Here is a 17,946-nt window from a genome sequence, read left to right on the forward strand (position 1 = left end):
CCCTTGGCCATTGTGATCCTCATTTCAGACAGATGTTCCAATTTTCACCTGAAAAAAGTTTCAATACATTTTTTAGTATGTTCTCTTTCTTCCTAATAGCTAATATTTTCTTCTCAAAAGATAATGTATTTTAAAGACTCACTCTTATTTTTAATTTTATTCAGTTCATGGAGTATATTCCATGGAAGGAAATTTGCATAGGATAAGAATGTACTTCAAAGGAATTTTAAGTAAAGTCCCTATAATCCCACATTCAATGTGTACCTCATCTTCCAGCACATTGCTTCAGTTTCAACAAAATATTTAAACCCATAAATGGAAGTCAAATAATTTGGCCTGTCATCTGAATATTTCATCAACACAATGTTTTGATACTTGGATATTTCTGAGTTGTTCATTTCATCCAGCTGTTTGATAATTAAATAAATAAAACCTTCATATGCCATAAGTCCTTAGAGCAAGAGAGTCTGGGATTGAAGATCTGGTTGCAGGGAAATGAATTCTACTGGTTTATTGTCTCTTTCTGAGGCTAACATCATAATAAATGAATGCCATGGAGTCTCAACCACTCACAAGCTATAACAATTAAATTTTTTCTTTGCCTTTTTTTTCTTTCTTATTTTTGAAATAATGGAGTATATTCAAGGCAGTGCTAAGCCCTGAATCAAACTGTAATTATTTTTCACACAGCTTACTTGCATTAAAAAAAAAACAAACTGATAACAGCACACAATTCACTCCAAGCTAGATACTGGTCCCTCATCCATTAGTTGAAGACAAACACAGGTTCCAATAAAACATTTAGTAAGTGGTTGGGTAATTCAGGACAGGTCTATTTCAAGCCTATTTCCTGTTTACATAAGCATCCAAGTCTAATTCTAATTAGCATCCTGAAATCAGCCCTAATTAGTAAATATATTTTGGATAGTTCATTCAAGAGAACACACAGCCTATGAAGAAAAGATCTGTATACATGGAGATCTGAGGGCAATATTACAAATGAAGAAAACTGTTTCTAAGCACTACCATTTCAGATCAAAGGAGGCTAGATAGCGAAACATTTGCTAAGTGGGAGAAATACCTTTGCTTGGGTCTCTTTTTAAACATCTGTCTTAGGTTGAACATAAAATAAAACAATGGTGCATGTAAGTTACATTTGTCGAATGAACATTGGAGAGTTACATGGATTAAATTTTGAAGCCTCACTCAACCATAAAAGGCACACAAATGCTGAGAAGTTGAATTTTAGGGGGTCGTTTTGGCAAAGAAATGAGCTGTATACAAAGAAGAAAAAGCCCAAATTACTGATTTATAAATAATGTTGTTTAAAAAAGGCAAACCAGAAAATATTTTGAGAACTTTAGGAGGGTTTGAGTTTTCTCATTTAAACATCATCACCTTTCTATAAATTAGACATTATTATGCCTACTTTTGAGGTGAACTACAGAAGAAAGATTCAGAAAAAGATTCAAGCTGGCATCTTGCCCAGCTCATTCAGCTATTAAACCACTGACACAAAATTTGAGCCTAACTCATATTTATTTAGATTCCCTGGTAGCTCAGTTGGTAAAGAAACCCACCTGCTAATACAGGAGACCCAGGTTTGATCCCTGGGAAGATCTCCTTAAGAAGAAAATGGCAACCCACTTTGGTACTCTTGCCTGAAAACTCCCATGGACAGAAGAGCCTGTCAGGCTACAATCAAAGCCCATGTTCTTTGCTGTTCACACATTTTGCAGCCTCTGAAAGTTTTTCAGTCTCTAAGTCATGTCTTTTTCAGGCTCTAAGTCATGTCTGATTCTTTGCAACCCCATGAACTGCAGCACGCCAGGCTCCTCGCTCCACCACTGTCTCCTGGAGTTTGCTCAAATCCATGTCCATTGAGTTGGTTATGCTAACCATCTCATCCCCTTCTCCTCTGGCCATCTATTTTTCCCAGCATCAAGGAATGTTGGTCTGAATCAATAATGGAGAGGCTGAATCCTAGGTGGAGGTCAGGAGCCCATGAGACAGTGAGACCAGGCTACCTGGGACGGGCTATCCCTTGTAACAGAGAAGTGGGTGGGAAATGCTGCTCCTCTGCACCCCTGTGGTGAAGCACAGCCTCTGCACCCCTGCTGCTGACCTGGGAGCGCTCTGTACCATGTACAGGAGCCCCGGGAACCGGGTAGGTAGGATAATCTTCATTACTCTGCACGTTGCACTTGAAGCACCAATTACCACAGTACATTAATTCAGAAGGGCTTTGCGGGTGGCACCAATGGTGAAGAAGCCACCTGCCAATACAGGAGATGAGAGAGATGCGGGTCCAATCCCGAGGTCGGGAAGATCCCCTAGAGTAGAAAACGACAACCCTCTCCAGCATTCTTGCCCGGAAAATTCCATGGACAGAGAACCCTGGGGGGATACAAAGGGTCCATGGGGTGGCAAAGTGTCAGACACGACTGAGCAGGCACACACGCACGCATGCATTACTTTAAAAAGATAAGGTAAATTTAGCAGATTTACAAAAATTAAAAAATGGAGTAATTTGTGTACTTTTAACATTTTCTGCATCATATCAGCCATATTTTTCCCCAAAGGGAAGTCAAGTTGTTTCTAGCGTATAAAGAAGCTGTATAGGAGTGTATAATACATTTGATTAATAGGCAATTTATTTGTGATAGATGTTTTCTCCTGGTCATTTTTATTGTGATAGGGTCTTCTCCAGCATTTAATAATAAAGAGCACTGAGGCTGCTTGCATTTTTATAAGCATATCCATTTAGAAATGAAAAACTGGGAACAAGGCAGTAAAAAGAAGAAATACGTTTTATCTTTTACTCTAATTTTTCAGATGAAGTATCTAAGGTCTCTTTGACTATGGAATGACATTCGATGGGCCAAGGACTACAATGGCCTTATCTGCACTTATAAAATGAGGTAATGATAGCTTGATGTTGGGGCGAAAAACCTGGTCCCTCTTTCCTCTGGGAGCTATAAGGAAAATACGGACAGAAAGCATGTATTCTCCTCAAAGCTTAAAGCCAAAAGGAAATCTGTATATTCAACTAACTCTAACCGCTTTCATTTTGCAGAATGATAAACTTCTTCAAGGAGTGCTATTCTGAACCTGTGTATAAAATATCAACCTGGGGCTAACTTGTGTTAATTTTCTTGTGCAGTAGAAAGAAATGCAGTATTAAAGGAGAAAGCCTCATAAATTATGGATTCACAATAATTAATCCATAGGTTGAACCCACCAATTAACTAGAGTTTTTTCTTTTTTTAGCTGAAAGATAATTAAATCTTTTCGCAGAAATAATTGTCTTGGAGGATATTTCCTAAGAAATGGGGCCAGATGGCTCATCATCACCCACTAGGCCGCAGTAATAAGTCAATTTGGACAAATTGCCATATACACATTCAGTCGTGGCAGCCTTTAATTTCTAACAGCTTTAAAAGCATCCATTAAAGCAAAATAGAGGATAAAGGACTATAAATAGCTGGCAGTTTTTAGGAGGATTGTTTGAAGAGTAGAAGGTTTGGTACTTATTATACAAAATGCTAACAGTAAGAAGCAGTAAAAGGCAAAATGAAATTTAAAAACCTACAATTAAGGTATTACCCATTTTCTGATGTTAAAATGGAACCCATTTTTGAAATTCTGAATAATATATTTCTAGTAAGTCAAAAATATATTCTGTTAATGCAGAATGCTTTAAACCATATAAACTAGAAGAAATCATGAATTTACTTAAAGATTAAAAGACTGCAGAAGGTAGGCTCTACTATGGTGTTTCAGCAAAGAAAATGCTGCAAAATCAAGGTGGAGAAGTCTCTCTTTGATTATGATCTCTTTAAGTCTCACTCAGTCTTCTAATACATAGTTATGTTACAGATTCTTGATTTTCTGCAAACTGCAAAAATTTTATTTACTAGTTCAATTCTTTTAAACAATCTTAGTTCAAGTCGATTGCCACATCAGTTATTGGTATTATTTTACCTTAACTAATGGGAAATGTGATTATAAAATTGTCTGATCCTCTTTATAAATTGATGTTAAAAAAAGAATTAAAACTTAGAATTCCTAACCCCCTAGTTAGGCTGTCAACCTTGTCATACAGTTGCTCTGCCCACATCCATAGGAAATTACCTATATAATGATGTCTTCAGTGGGGAAAAAAGGAAAAATAGTAATTTGTTTGAGTGTATTAAACCATAGGTTCTTGTATTACTTTTAAAAATTTATTAAACTCTAACAGTATTCCTTTTATAACTCTGAGCCAGGTAAATCTTTTTGTATGTGCTTTGGAGATGGATTCAAAAGAATCAATTAGAAATATTTAGCATAAATGTTGTACAGGGCAATGATTATCACCTTTCTATTGAAATAAAAACAACTTGAGGTTGATGTTACAATTTGGTCTCTATCTACAAAGACTTACTACTCACTCAGGTAAACTGTTAAGATAGTAGAAAAACAAAGCTATAGCTAGATGTTCCTTGCTCCCGGGCATCAAGTGGATAAAGGAGACATGGTGAGTCCTGAAAATAATTTGACCTTTCTAAAATAAGAAATAATATACAAAGCACTGAGTCTTTTCAGTTACAGAGTTTTTTTTTTTCCTCTGTAAAATGTAGAGACTGGAGGCTTACATGGCTTCAAAGTCCCTTCCAGCTCTGATCTTCCATGATGATATACAAATTATCCTCACGCGGAAGTCAGCCCATCCTTTCAGGTGTTTTGCTTGGTCTGAGAACCCTGCGGTGCAGGTTAGAACCAGGCACAGTGACTGTACAAGGAGAGGACGAAGCTTTCTGTTGCTCACATTCCTCACATTTTGTTGACCTTTCTGACCACATGGAAAATTATTTGTAGTACTTTCAGAGTAGAGCAATCAAAGCTACACATCTCTTCCTGGGTTATAACTGATCAATTTTAAATAGTATGGACCTATACACATGCTGAAAGAATGAATGGACGAATGGGGTCATTCATTCTGACATCCTTTGGATTAAGTTAATAAGTATCAGGTAACTCAATGCTCTTAAACATCCAGGCTTGCACATATTTTCACTTTTAGCCCAAACAAAGTTCTTTGTATGTACGTGTGTGTATGTGTATAAATATGCATGTGTTAACCAATATGTATTTATATTGGTGTACAGAAGCAGTTTAATTGGAAAGGAAATCTAAAAACAAACTCTCTCTTCTCTACAGACTCTGTGAAAATATAAAACTAAAACCTATCAGATCATTAAACTAATTTTGATCATCCTTCCTCTCTGTGTGTTAGACTTGAATCTCTAACTCACACGAAACCATCGAGGAAATCAGAATATGTACTCTCTCAGGATACCCTGTCCCACAGCTATGTGGTTTAGTGAGGTATTCGCTCTTTTTTTTTTTTTTAAGTAAAAAGTTTTATTGGAGAAAAATAGAACCACCACGTACACAGGGAAAAGAGCACAAAAATTCAACTGATACAGAACTGAAAGTCACAACTACCCAATGTTGTTTGTGATTACTTTTCAATTTCTTAAATGGCTTCCCTCAATTTTTTAAATAGCCTTGCCAATTTTCAGCTGAAATAGAATCAAGTTTTCAAAAACTTAAGAGCCTCAGTGAAGGGACCAGCTTTTAAGATAACAAAGGTGACACCAAGAGTCTCTTAATAGGACCAATTCTACTGAAAAATTCCTGAAGCACATAACTACTGAGCCTGGTAGAACAGTAGCTCAGAGACCATCAGGGATTAGTCAGAACACTGACTCAGACGGTCCAGTATGCAGAGAGGGCAAACAAAAAAGCTGCAATTCCCTGTCAGATTAGTGCACATAAGAAAACCAAGGAGGTGCTAAGAAAATACAGGCAATGGCTGCTCAAAATAACTAAGAAGGCATTCTAAATACCACATATTATTAGACAACCGTGTGTAAAGTGATGCAATTAGAAAACAGGCAACTTAAAAAAATATATGGTCACAGGTCTTTGAGAACTCAAGAAAACAATCAATAGCAAACACAGGAGCTGAAAGTCTTCTCAGCTGAGGGTTGACAGTGAAAGTGAAGCTGCTCGGTCGTGTCCGACTCTTTGCGACCCCGTGGACTGTAGCCCACCAGGCTCCTCCGTCCACGGGATTCTCCAGGCAAGAGCACTGGGGTAGGTTGCCATTTCCTTCTCCAGGGTGTTCGCATCTTTTAACACATTAGCAAACGCTTCCCTTCTTCAGGTGAAGCTGCCCTCCTCCAGGGCTTGGGGATCTGAGGACAGGCTGGACCTCGGAGGCTCTCAGCTGGGAGCAGAGCTGCTGCTGCCCAGCCAAGGCTCGGGGTTTTACACTTAGCAACTGGAATCAGCCCAACTTCCTGGAGTTCATAAAAACCATTCCTCTCCAGCACCATCAGAAGGGCAAGCATTTACTGAGCCTACTTCGTGATCTCCTAAAGCAAATCGACCCTGAATATTTACTGGAAGGACTGATGCTGAAGCTCCAATACTTTGGCCACCAGATGGAGAGAGCTAACTCACTGGAAAAGACTGTGATGCTGGGAAAGATTGAGGGCAGGAGGAGAACAAGACAACAGAGGCTGAGATGGTTGGATGGCATCATCAACTTGATGGACATGAGTTTGAGCAAACTGTGGGAGACAGTGAAGGACAGGGAAGCCTGGGGTGCTGCAGTCCATGGGGTCACAAGGAGTTGGACATGACTGAGTGACTGAACAACAAACAACTGCGTGCCTTGCACTCTGCTGGGAGGTGCGGGAGTGTATAAGTGAAAAGAAGACAGGTCCCTGTCTTCAGAGCTCACAGTCTGGCTTGAAGGCCAGAACAAAACCAGGCAAAATGGTGCGGTTAGAAGTCAGGTTCTGAATATACCATCACTTGATTTTTCTCTTTCTTCCTTATATAAAAAGGACACTAGGTTGGAGGACTTTGAGAGTATTGACCTACAGCTGTAAGTTTCTTATCTCTAATCTATAAACAACAATGTGCAACACATCATATCTAGTGCTCATGGTGAAGAAACTACAAGAGTAGCTATGATCTGCAGATGTCTGGGGAGATTAAGGGCTTCATGTTAAATCATTGAAGACTGGGGTGAATATTCCAGTATTGGGATACTATGGAGGCAAAGACACAAAAATAGGAACCACTTTAAGTTGTGTGTGGAGCAGTGAAAAGTCCAAGGTAACTGAAACAGGTATCAAGGTTGGGTTATACGGGGGGACACAGGTAGGCCAAGATCAGACTGGGGTCTACCATTCCATCACCTCTAGTGGATCACAGGCACATAACTGCCAAATGACTTGAAATCATTTGGGGACATAAACTGGATCTGTCACCATGGAGAGCTTTACTCAGTGTGAAATCTTCCAGGACTGGAACCAGGATCTTGGTCAATCTTACATCATATTCTAAGGACCCAATGAAACAACTACCCAATACACACACACTCACACACACACACTCACACATGGGCCCAGATCTCAAGAGGGAAACAATCCTGATATGTAATCTCCGGCCTATGCCATGTTCACTGCTTCAAAGATGACTCCAATGAGGGGAAAGTATTAGAAATGGGAAGATTTCCAGAAGAAGAGTGTTAAAATATTGGCTCCTACAGAACCGTAACCCAGAGAGAAATGTTATCCTCAAACAACAAAACAATTTACAAAGTGGCTTGAAGTCAGCTGGAGAGAAAGCAGAGCTTGGGAGGTAAGCCAAGGAGCCTGCATTTCTGTGATGCTTGTTCTGGTGCCAGCGATAAACACGAGAGCATCCCACCAGCCCTCCGCCTGCCGAGAGCTCAGTGGCTTCAGTGCTCTCTGAACATAAATAATCTTCAAATGAACAGTAGACACAAGAGAACAAGACCAGGGAGACTTTTCTTCTTATCCCTTTATGGAAACTTCCAGAGGAACAAACTTCAGCCTACTATGGAAATCTCACTTGGAATAGCTGTTTCTGGAGCCTCAGGTGTATCTCTGTACAGTTTTCCAGACTGGACTTGCTCTTTTCCTGTAATAGTGACCCCTAAACCACAGAAGCTGCAGAAGAAGTCAAGGGCTTAGCCAGTTTCAAACTCAGAGGGGCTGGTTGTTCAAAGGAACACGAAAATGACAGTTGAGTGAGTCATGTGATAGTTCATCTAGTCTTCTTTAAGATGTTTTAAATGCTGGTACAGGAAAAGGGCACAATGATCACTTGGCAATGTTTGTTTTTTAAGCGACATCATTAACCAAGTTATTCATGAACAATTTCTATTCAGATGGAAATATATGCATTCTCTTTAATTTCATAATATTAATATAATTTCATTATATTGTTAGGGAAAGCCTCAGAATGTGGAAAATCTAAACTTTTTCTGGAGATTGCACATTAATAGCATAGATCAGCCTGTTTGCTTCACACTGTCACACTGGCAGCAGGTAAGGGTGGCTTGGCATGCAAACTATTCAATTATGAGTTCTTTTGGATAGTGTTGGACCATAAAGAAGGCTGAGCGCCAAAGAATTGATGCTTTCAAATTGTGGTGTTGAAGAAGACTCTTGAGAGTCCCTTGGACAGCAGGGAGATCAAACTAGTCAATCCTAAAGGAAATCAACCCTGAATATTCATTGGAAGGACTGATGCTGAAGCTGAAGCTCGAATACTTTGGCCACCTGATGTGAAGAGCTGATTCACTGGAAAAGACCCCGATGCTGGGTAAGATTGAGGGCACAAGAAGGGGATGACAGACGATGAGATGGTTGGACGGCATCATCAACTCAATGGATATGAGTCTGAGCAAACTCCAGGAGATGGTGAAGGACAGGGAAGCCTGACGTGCTGCAGTCCGTGGGGTTGCAAAGAGAAGGACACAACTGAGCGACTAGACGAAAACAAAAAAGGCTCTCCCTACTAATCGTATTCAGGAGGCTGAGAAAGATGGCAAGAACAGCTAAAGCAGAGATGAAGAGGAAAGGAAAATAAACCTATGAGGGAAGAGAAGGAGACAGCTGGGAAAGAAAGGAGAAAAGCTCTGGGGCTTTTCTACATCTAAGTTATTCTTACATAGACTCAAAGTCTAGTTGTGAAATATTGTGCTTTCATAAAGGGCTTCGGGATGACAAACTGTGGATTCCTATTGTCCCAGTATGGGGCTTCCCTCATAGCTCAGTCAGTAAAGAATCTGCTTGCAATGCAGGTTTGATTCCTGGGTTGGGAAGATTCCCTGGAGGAAGGCATGGCAGCCTACTCCAGTATTCTTGCCAGGAGAATCCCATGGACAGAGAAGCCTGCAGTCCATGGGGTCGCAAGAGTCAGAGCCTGGCAGGCTACAGTCCAGGGAGTCTCAAGAGTCCATGGGGTCACAAGAGTCGTATATACGACTTAGGGACGAAGCCACCATTGTCCCTGTACGCACACTTTGAACTTCTCATCACCTGCAATAGAAGCAGATGCTCAGACATTATCCCAAGAGGTGAGATGGTCTTTCACTTAAGAGTTAAGGCCACTTAGAAATGTATTATTATGCAAATTTCTGTAGTAAACACCTTCAGTATGAACAATCAGGAGGTCCTACTGCACTTGCACACAAGTTTTCCTAGACTAAGGAAATGTACCTGTTTGGGGTACATTTTTTTCCTTTGGTTTCTTTTTCTTCAGTTCCTGGTCTTCATACTCATTCTGCCCTTTGATACGTTTTTATATTCTAGCTGAGTTTCGACTGTCGATCATAAAAGGAAGAGAATTAGACAATTAGTACTGAGGTAAGAGGCTCTACGGATGTAACAGAGAAAACAGAAGAAAAGCTCTTTCCGTGTCCTTCTTCATGCTCTGCCTCCACTTTCTCTGAAGGACAGAGGAATGCTGTGAGGAGCAGCTCTCCGGCGTTTCAACAAGGACAAAGGATGCTGATGGAGAACATCTCTCTTGGTGCACCCCCCTCTCCCCCTGCCTCAGTTGGTAAGGTCTCCTTCCTAGGGGACCCTGCTGAGCTGCAAGGAAATAAGAGGCATTATTCGCGCACCACTCACTATCTTTCAGAAGCTAATAAGCTGGTATTGACTATCCAGACCGTGGGTCCCTTTCACCCTCCTTTGGCAGCTTGCCTTTTGGTCATTTACCAGGCTTCATTAACAGGGTAAAGTTCAGATCTGCCCATGTGTCTCACCCTTAGGAGCACTGATGGCAGTTTTCTTGGGGAAGGCAAGTGAAAGGGCTATGAGGGGATTACCGATGGATGAGGATTATCTAAACTGGTGGTTTTCAACCTTTTAAACTAGGAGTCCTTTTACAGGTTAAAAAAAAAAAATTTGAGCACCCTGACGGGACAGTAATTATACTGTTAGTGTCTGCTGAGGAAGGTGAGCAGGTGCTCATAAAAAAGAAAGTCTTGTTCATCTTGTCTTCTTGCTCTTCAAACACATTCTCTTCTCCTGCCAACTCCTCTTGGAAAGACATCTTTCCTAGGGCATCAATAATACTATGAATTCCTTGTGGTTCAGACTCAAGTAAAGCAATGAAGGTTTACAGGAGAAGCCTGGTATCTATCATCTGTTGGAAAGTCTTACTGACACAAATACAGATTGTTGAGATGTTTTGGAATAACGACTAGGAAATAACAAGGGAAAACGAAAGAAAAATCTCTTTCCATTTCACGATAGGTGTTTCCATTTGTGAAGGCTTAAATTTGAAGATAGTGGTTTTCTTGTTTAGTGATGATTCAATGTATGTGTGAATCCAAAGAAACTGAAATCAACTTAAGAATGCTGGAGATTATGGAGAGTATGATCCTAATGTGTTTTTAACAGTGTTGCTGCCTAGTTAGCGATGGGCCTCAGGGTGAAGATTTCAGAGTACACGTGAAAGGCATACCAGCTTCAGGAAGAGTTGCTAAAATGTGCATGGTCAAAAAGAGTAAACCTTTTATTTTTCCTGTGCATGGTCCACATTTGTTGCTTCTCTTTGTTCATTGTTTGAACAAATTGTTCTCAGTATCTGGACTCCATCTTCTCTCAACAGATAATTAGTCTTCATCATCAAGAAAATAGAGGTGATAAGGTTTGAACGACTTCTAGTAATTAGCAACATCTGCATTCTTGGAACCAAAAAAAGCTGCTCTTATCTTTCCATGGATTCTTATAGTCCCTCCCCCATTCTTTTCCTATCTGCTGATCACTCCCAAGTCGGTATCTCCAGCCCTATCTCTCTTCTCTTTCCAGTTTAGACTCAGACATGCACCTGACCACTGGCCACGTGCACTGGGATGGCCACAGGCACCTAATACTCACCTCTTCCTCCTTAACCTGATTCTCCTCCAAAATTCCTCATCTTAATGGAACCACCATTCCTTCAAGCATCCAGGGTAGGAACTGGGTAGTAAATCTACATATACTTTGCTCTTTCCTTCACTCCACATGTGAGCTAAGTCGCTTCAGTCATGTCTGACTCTGTGCAACCCAGTGGACTGTTTCCTGCCAGATTCCTCTGTCCATGGGATTTTCCTGGCAAGAATACTGGAGTGGGTTGCCATGCCTTCCTCCAGGGGATCTCCCCGACCCAGGGAATGAACCTGCGTCTCCTGCATCTCATGCACTGCAAGCAATTCTTTTAACTGCTGAGCCATTAGCGAAGCCCAGTGTTAACATCCCAGGTATTATTTTACCTTCTAATAGTTATCGAGTCCACCCCCTACCCCCCCCCACCCCCCCCACCCCCCCCGTGGAGCTCAGCTAAACTTCCTTCTTTCAGGCTCTCTACCCTGGATGCTTACAGGGACCTTAACGACTCTCCACTCTGCCTAAAAATAAGGTCCCTGCCTGTTCATGTGACATTCAAGACTTTTCATGACCTTCCGTTTCCACTTTGATCTGCCACTTTCCTTGGTCCACTTCACCAAACTGTACATACTAACCAACTGCTTATATTCCTTTTACTTGAAATCTCCCCACCTTTCTTTCTTCATCTGACTGACTCTAACCCACCTTCTCTGAACCTTATGACCAAGCTAAGTGCCCCTCCTCTGTGACCTGATGATACCTGGTGCATACCTGTCTCTTATCACCTGTATGTTACATTATACTGTAATTAACGGTTAATGCATTTTTCCCTCCTACATTTTTCCCCCTCCATCTGATGCTTCCAGTCATGAAGGAAGATAGTTGCCTATACTGTGATGCAATGGTTTGTTTTTTGAAAAAATGCAGGAAGTTTCTGACATACTTTGAGAACCGAGGTGTAGTCCTTGCGCCGCCCTGAACTGGGGCAGGACTGCCACATGCTTGCGACCCACAGAATGTGGCTGCACGACCTTGTGGTCAGGTCAGAAGCCGTGGTGCTGCCTGGCCTTTGCTCTGGAGCCCGGTTCCGCCTGATAAGAAGTGTGGCGGCCCTGAGGTTCCCGTGCAGGGAGGAAGCCCAGGTCACATGTCTAGAGGCCACGTGTAGGTGTTCTCTTGAGCCCCAGCTGAGGTGCCAGCTGACGGCAAGCATCAACCAACAGACCCAGATGAAGAAACCTCTGGGTGGGTCGAGCCCCCGGCTGTGGCGTCACACCAGTCTTTGAAACTTTCCCCTCTGAGGCCCCAGATCTTGTGATGCAGAGGCCCCTGTGTTCATCCTAAATCCTGCCCCACAGGCTCGGGGAGCTTCCTAAGTGGTTGTTTTTACACCACAGCGTTTGGGGTGGTCTTGTAGCAATGGTAACTTAAGCACACCCACAGCAGTAATCTGCTCATTAACTCTTTATTGGCTCATCACTTATTGATCTCACCTCATTATTTCATCATGCTCCTGGTGATCGTGTCCTAAATAAGCTAATGCCCCCAAGTCATCGTCTCAGGGACTTTTTAAACCAGGGAAATCCAAGTTAAGACACTGCCTAGCCCCCACTTTCAGAAGTTATTCAGGTGGATGTAAAACATTAAAAATGCTTTAGAAAAACACTTTAACAGGCTACAGAAGGGGCCAGAACTTAGATCAAAACAGTGGTCCTGAGAAAGCACAATTACTAGAGAAGGCAGAGTAGCCTGCTTTACCTCCGAGGCTCTCTGCGACCCCGGACTGTAGCCCACAAGGCTCAGGCAAGAATGCTACAGTGGGTTGCCATTCCCTTCTCCAGAGCATCTTCCCCACCCAGGGATCAAACCCAGGTCTCCTGCATTGCAGGCAGATTCTCTACCATCTGAGCCACCCAACGAAGCCCAAATACCAAACACTGAGGGTTAAAAGCCCAGTAACAGCTCTTGCCCAGAATTGAGATTTTTAGAGGCCATTTGCAATGATGGCAAATTAAAAGAACCGAGGTAAAGATATGTTTTCATTTAAAGGAAAAAATAACTTTCTTTCCAAAAGTCTGAAAGCATGCCTTTAAAATATCTTAGATTTTCTGTAGGAGTCTCAGGTATCTCAGGTAAGATTGATTTGATCAAAAAAGAATTAGGAATTAAGATGGCAATAGTGGTATCCTTAGTACTGAGTGAAGTTATTGATAATTCAACATATGCAGTGTTCTTCCTTTTACTGGGTAGATTCAGTCATACGGTGGCATTCTGGATTGTGTGTATTTATGTTTGTGTATGCATGTGTATATCTCATCTAAAATAGAAGAATTTGATGTTTCAAATGCTTTAGAAAATAAGACCATTCAGAAATCTTGTTGAATAAAGAGTCCAGGGACAGAGGTTGATATCAATTTAGTATTCATAATAAAGGTACCTACAAAACCATGACTGTTTTTACATGACCACATTCCATCATGCAACATTCACCTGCATACCACTGCCTCACTCATTCCTTTACCATATTTATCTGAGTTACCATTCAAATATCTGGAGATAGTCCATAGAGAAGGGCTAGCACAGCGTACCAGGGTCTAGCACAGTGCCCAAGACATGTTTCTAATATTTACTGGATGAATAAAGCAGTGCATAAAGCAATGCCTCCCATGATTTAGATCATAAATACTGTTCATTCCTGTCTTGTTGTCAGTACCATGCCCCACCCAGAAGTGACCTTGATTGCAAAACTATAATGAACAAACCCAGACTGAGTGTCTCTATTCAACACAGGCAGAAACAGCCTCCTCTGTTAACGAGCATACCATCCGGACAGCCTGTGTCCTTAACCACGTTGCAAGGAGTTTCACCTCCTGCCCAGAAGGAAGCCAGCAAGTCGCTTTTTAAAAGTAAGTATTTAATGCATAACCACTGAAAATAGAGAGATAAGAGACAAAAAATGTGGCTGAAGTGATGGTGAGGATTCATGACTTGGTTGGATGCCAAGTGAAAGTCAGTTCCAGTTGCTCCATTAGCAGTCCAAACTTCAGGCACTGCCAGACATGACTATCTGCTTGTGCAATTTGGCACAGTTGCCACTAGGTCCAGAATGTAACTGCAAAGCTAGTGCAGCCAATGCTTTGCCCTGAAGGATCCACTATAGACGATGCAGCACCTTTTAAAAGACAGACACACTATACGCAATTATGGTACCTGTTAACACTTACAGAACACCAAGAATATGCCAGGCAGCTTTCTAAGTGCTTTGATTAAAGTGGCTCCTTTCATCCTCACAACAACCCCATGTGGTATGTGTTACCATCATGCCCATTTCACGGTTGAGAACATTAAGGCACAGAGAGGCGAAGTAACCTGCCCATAGTTACCCACATTGTATGTGGCAGAATGTGAGTTCAAGTCCCGTAAGTCTGCCTCCAAGATCCATGCTCCAAGCAGCCACACTGCTTTTGACAACTACGGTGTCTGCCTGTCCTGATGCAGTGCAAGTATCTGACTATGAAGACACATTACAAGTACACTCAAACAGGGGCAAAAATAGACCAGCTTTACCTCCGAGGCTAAATACCAAATGCTGAAAGCTTACAACGGTGCAGGAATAATTTTCTAACCAAACTATGCAATATTTTATTAGTAACCAGCCCCATGGCCCTACCTGAAATTGCTCAAAGTTAAGTGTTCTTTCTGGTCTGCAATTCATTTTAGTGGGATATTGTTTATGGCAAACCTAGTAAATAACCTGTAAATGCGCAGTTGCAGTCTTACAGTCACTTGAAACCATGCCTCTGCTCTCTGTCACCTTTAGTTACGAAGCAAAAGGCAAGCTTATTGATACGGAAGTTTCAGGAAGGCAGGGACCTGTTAGTCCTGGTCATCAGCTCTGTATTTGCACAGAACGGGGGTCCAGTAACTAACTGCAGCACCTCTTACATCGCAGTGCCTGGCACAGCACTTCCTCACTCCGGTCTCAGCCTCCTCCCAGTCCTTGTCCCTGTACCATGGGCATCCTCACTTAACTGTTAACATGCTTTCTAATGCCCCTAACGTGTGCTGCAGCTTCTGTGCCTCCTGCGCTGACTGGAGACCTGGATCTCCGGAGGCACGCCTCTTCTCTTGCAGCTTTCTCCTGCTTTCATATCCATTAAATAACTTGCAGGAAGAGCCGTTCTCTCTGAACTACTGTCTCCTGATCCTAACGCTCCAAACCATTTCTTTTGAAGTCGAGGCCATCAACTCTACATCAATCCAATCTCATGCTGCTCCTCCTTCTTCATGGAAGACTCTAGCTCTTGGTTCATACACTTCTCTTTTCATTTCAACTCCAACAGACTTACCAGGAGGCCAAGTTCCTGTAGAGACTGCAACCTTACAATTCCCATCTGTGCTTCAACCTGGCAATTCCAAGACCATCACTGGACACAGTCTGGGCTTGCTTCAGAAGTTTTCAGCTCCAATACCTCATTCTGATTTCAACCTCCCATTCCTCTCCTTCCACAACCCGGCTCTGGGTGAACCACTCATTCATTTCTTTCTGACATGCCCCTCAATTCCCTGGCATCCCAGCTTCTTCCTGCCTTCAGCTAGACAAATCTCCACACAGAATTAGAGCTGCAATCCACTCCTTTTTCCTTCCTGTGATAGTGAGTTACTGCTGGAGAGGATCCCACAGCTTTGCAGACAGGAGCTATCACCACTCCAAGCTCCCTAACCTTCGTGGGACTCTTGACTCATTTCTGGACCTCTCTCTCTCCATTCCTTAGTGATGCCTCCAAACCTTCCTGACTCATCTCAAGCTCTGAACCATTTTTATCAGACTGCACTGCCAGAACTGCATTAAGAAAGTTGAGACTATCTGTTATGATCTATATCAGCTCTCCAGACACTCCTTGTCAAGTGATCTCTTACCACAACTATCTCCACCCCATTTTCACTAGTCTCAGACTTTAACTATTTTCTTATCCCTTTCTCAGAGTTTTGACTCCTATTTCTTTCTCCCTCCCTCCTTCTCTCCCTCCCTTTCTTCCCCTCTCCCCTTCCCCCTCTTCATCCTCTTCAACTGGCAACTTCCCCTTTAGCTTAAGTCTCTTTCATCCTGATTAAAAACCAAACAACCCAAACCAAAATAACAAAAACAGCAATTAACAGAAAACCAAAACATATCTGGAACCAATTCTCTCCCATCCCAAACAATCCCAATTTATCACTCTTTTTCCATATTAGACAAATGGCTCCAAGTGATAACCCTTCAGTGATGTCATCCCTTCCATGACACACCTGGCTGCTTCCTGTCTTTCTGCATGTCACCCACTCTCTCTGAAACAGCTCTGCCTGCTGGGACCCTCCAGGCTGGGCTGGGGCCTCTCCCTGTAATTTCTTTGGGACATTGTGCCCATTTCTGGAACTTCTACCATTTCCTTCAGTCTACTTGAGTAGAAGATAGTGAGACCTTCTCACACATGGAGCGAGCCATCTTCACTGCCATTCCTCCATAGTCTGGCACAATGCCTGGTACATGGGAGAGCATCAGTGAGTTTCTGTTGAATAAATGCTTCCCTATAAAGTTCTACCAAATGGCTCTGCTCCATTCATTTTACCTTTTTATTGCTTTAATATGACTTGATCATTTTTGACCCAAATAATCACTGCTCCCTGCCGAAACAATATTGTTCCCATCTGCTTCGTTAAGCTTCTGCAAAGATCTTAGATAGTTCTTTGCAGTTCAGAGTTCTGGTTGAAGTCAGCTGGCCAACAGAACATCATTTCTTCTCTCACATGTTCTTCTTCAATGACTTCTACATTTAGGAATGTCATAAACTAATAAGATTTCCAAACTATGTGGGCAGAGGATTTGATTGCTAATTTTTATTATCTTAAGCGCATTAATCCACATCATCCAAAACCAATTTCTAGATGACTGTAAGTTCATAAAAGTCAGGATATTTTAATGCAACAAAAAAGTTAGAAGGAATAACAAATAAAGATGGAATAAAGGATACAATTTTAAAATGAATACTTAGAAATTAAGATTAAACTTAGTATTAATTTATTAAATATTAATGCATTTGATACTTAAAAACAGTCAGCCTGTTTCTGGATTAAGTCTGCTCAGGCTGCCATAACAGAATACCAGAGACTGAGTGCCTTAAACAACAGAAATTTATATTCTTACAGTTCCGGATGCTGGAAATCTAATAAATTTATATTTATTACAGTTAAGGTGCCAGGAGGGCTGGGGTCTGGTGAGGACTCTTTCTGGAGTGTAGACAGTCACCTTCCAGCTGAGTCCTCACATGGCCTTTTTTTCTCTCTGTGTACATATTTCTGGTGCCTCTTGTTCTTAAAAACACTAGTCTTATTAGATTATGACCCTGCCTTTTAGATCTCATTTAATCTCAGTTACTTTCTTATAAACCCTATCTCCAAATACAGTCACTGAATTCTGAGGTCCCACATATACATTTGGGGGCTTCCCAGGTGGTGCTAGTGGTAAAGAACCCATTTGCCAATCCAAGAGACATAAGGATGCGAGTTTGACCTCTGGGTCAGGAAGATCCCCTGGAAGAAAGCATGGCAACGCACTCCACTATTCTTGCCTGGAGAATTCTATGGACAGAGGAGTCTGGTGGGCTACAGTCCACAAGGTCACAAAGAGTTGGACATGACTGAAGTCACTGAGCAT

The 17,946-nt window shown here is 41.8% G+C and overlaps 1 protein-coding gene across 5 annotated transcripts in view; it reads right to left on the reverse strand.

Moving 5' to 3' along the window:
* The window catches only part of DLC1 (DLC1 Rho GTPase activating protein), a 489,149-nt gene that overhangs the window by 127,652 nt on the left and 343,551 nt on the right, over positions 1-17,946 (reverse strand). The window lies entirely within an intron of this gene.

The sequence above is a fragment of the Odocoileus virginianus genome, chromosome 32, assembly GCF_023699985.2.
Source record: "Odocoileus virginianus isolate 20LAN1187 ecotype Illinois chromosome 32, Ovbor_1.2, whole genome shotgun sequence".
In the NCBI taxonomy this organism is placed as follows: domain Eukaryota; kingdom Metazoa; phylum Chordata; class Mammalia; order Artiodactyla; family Cervidae; genus Odocoileus; species Odocoileus virginianus.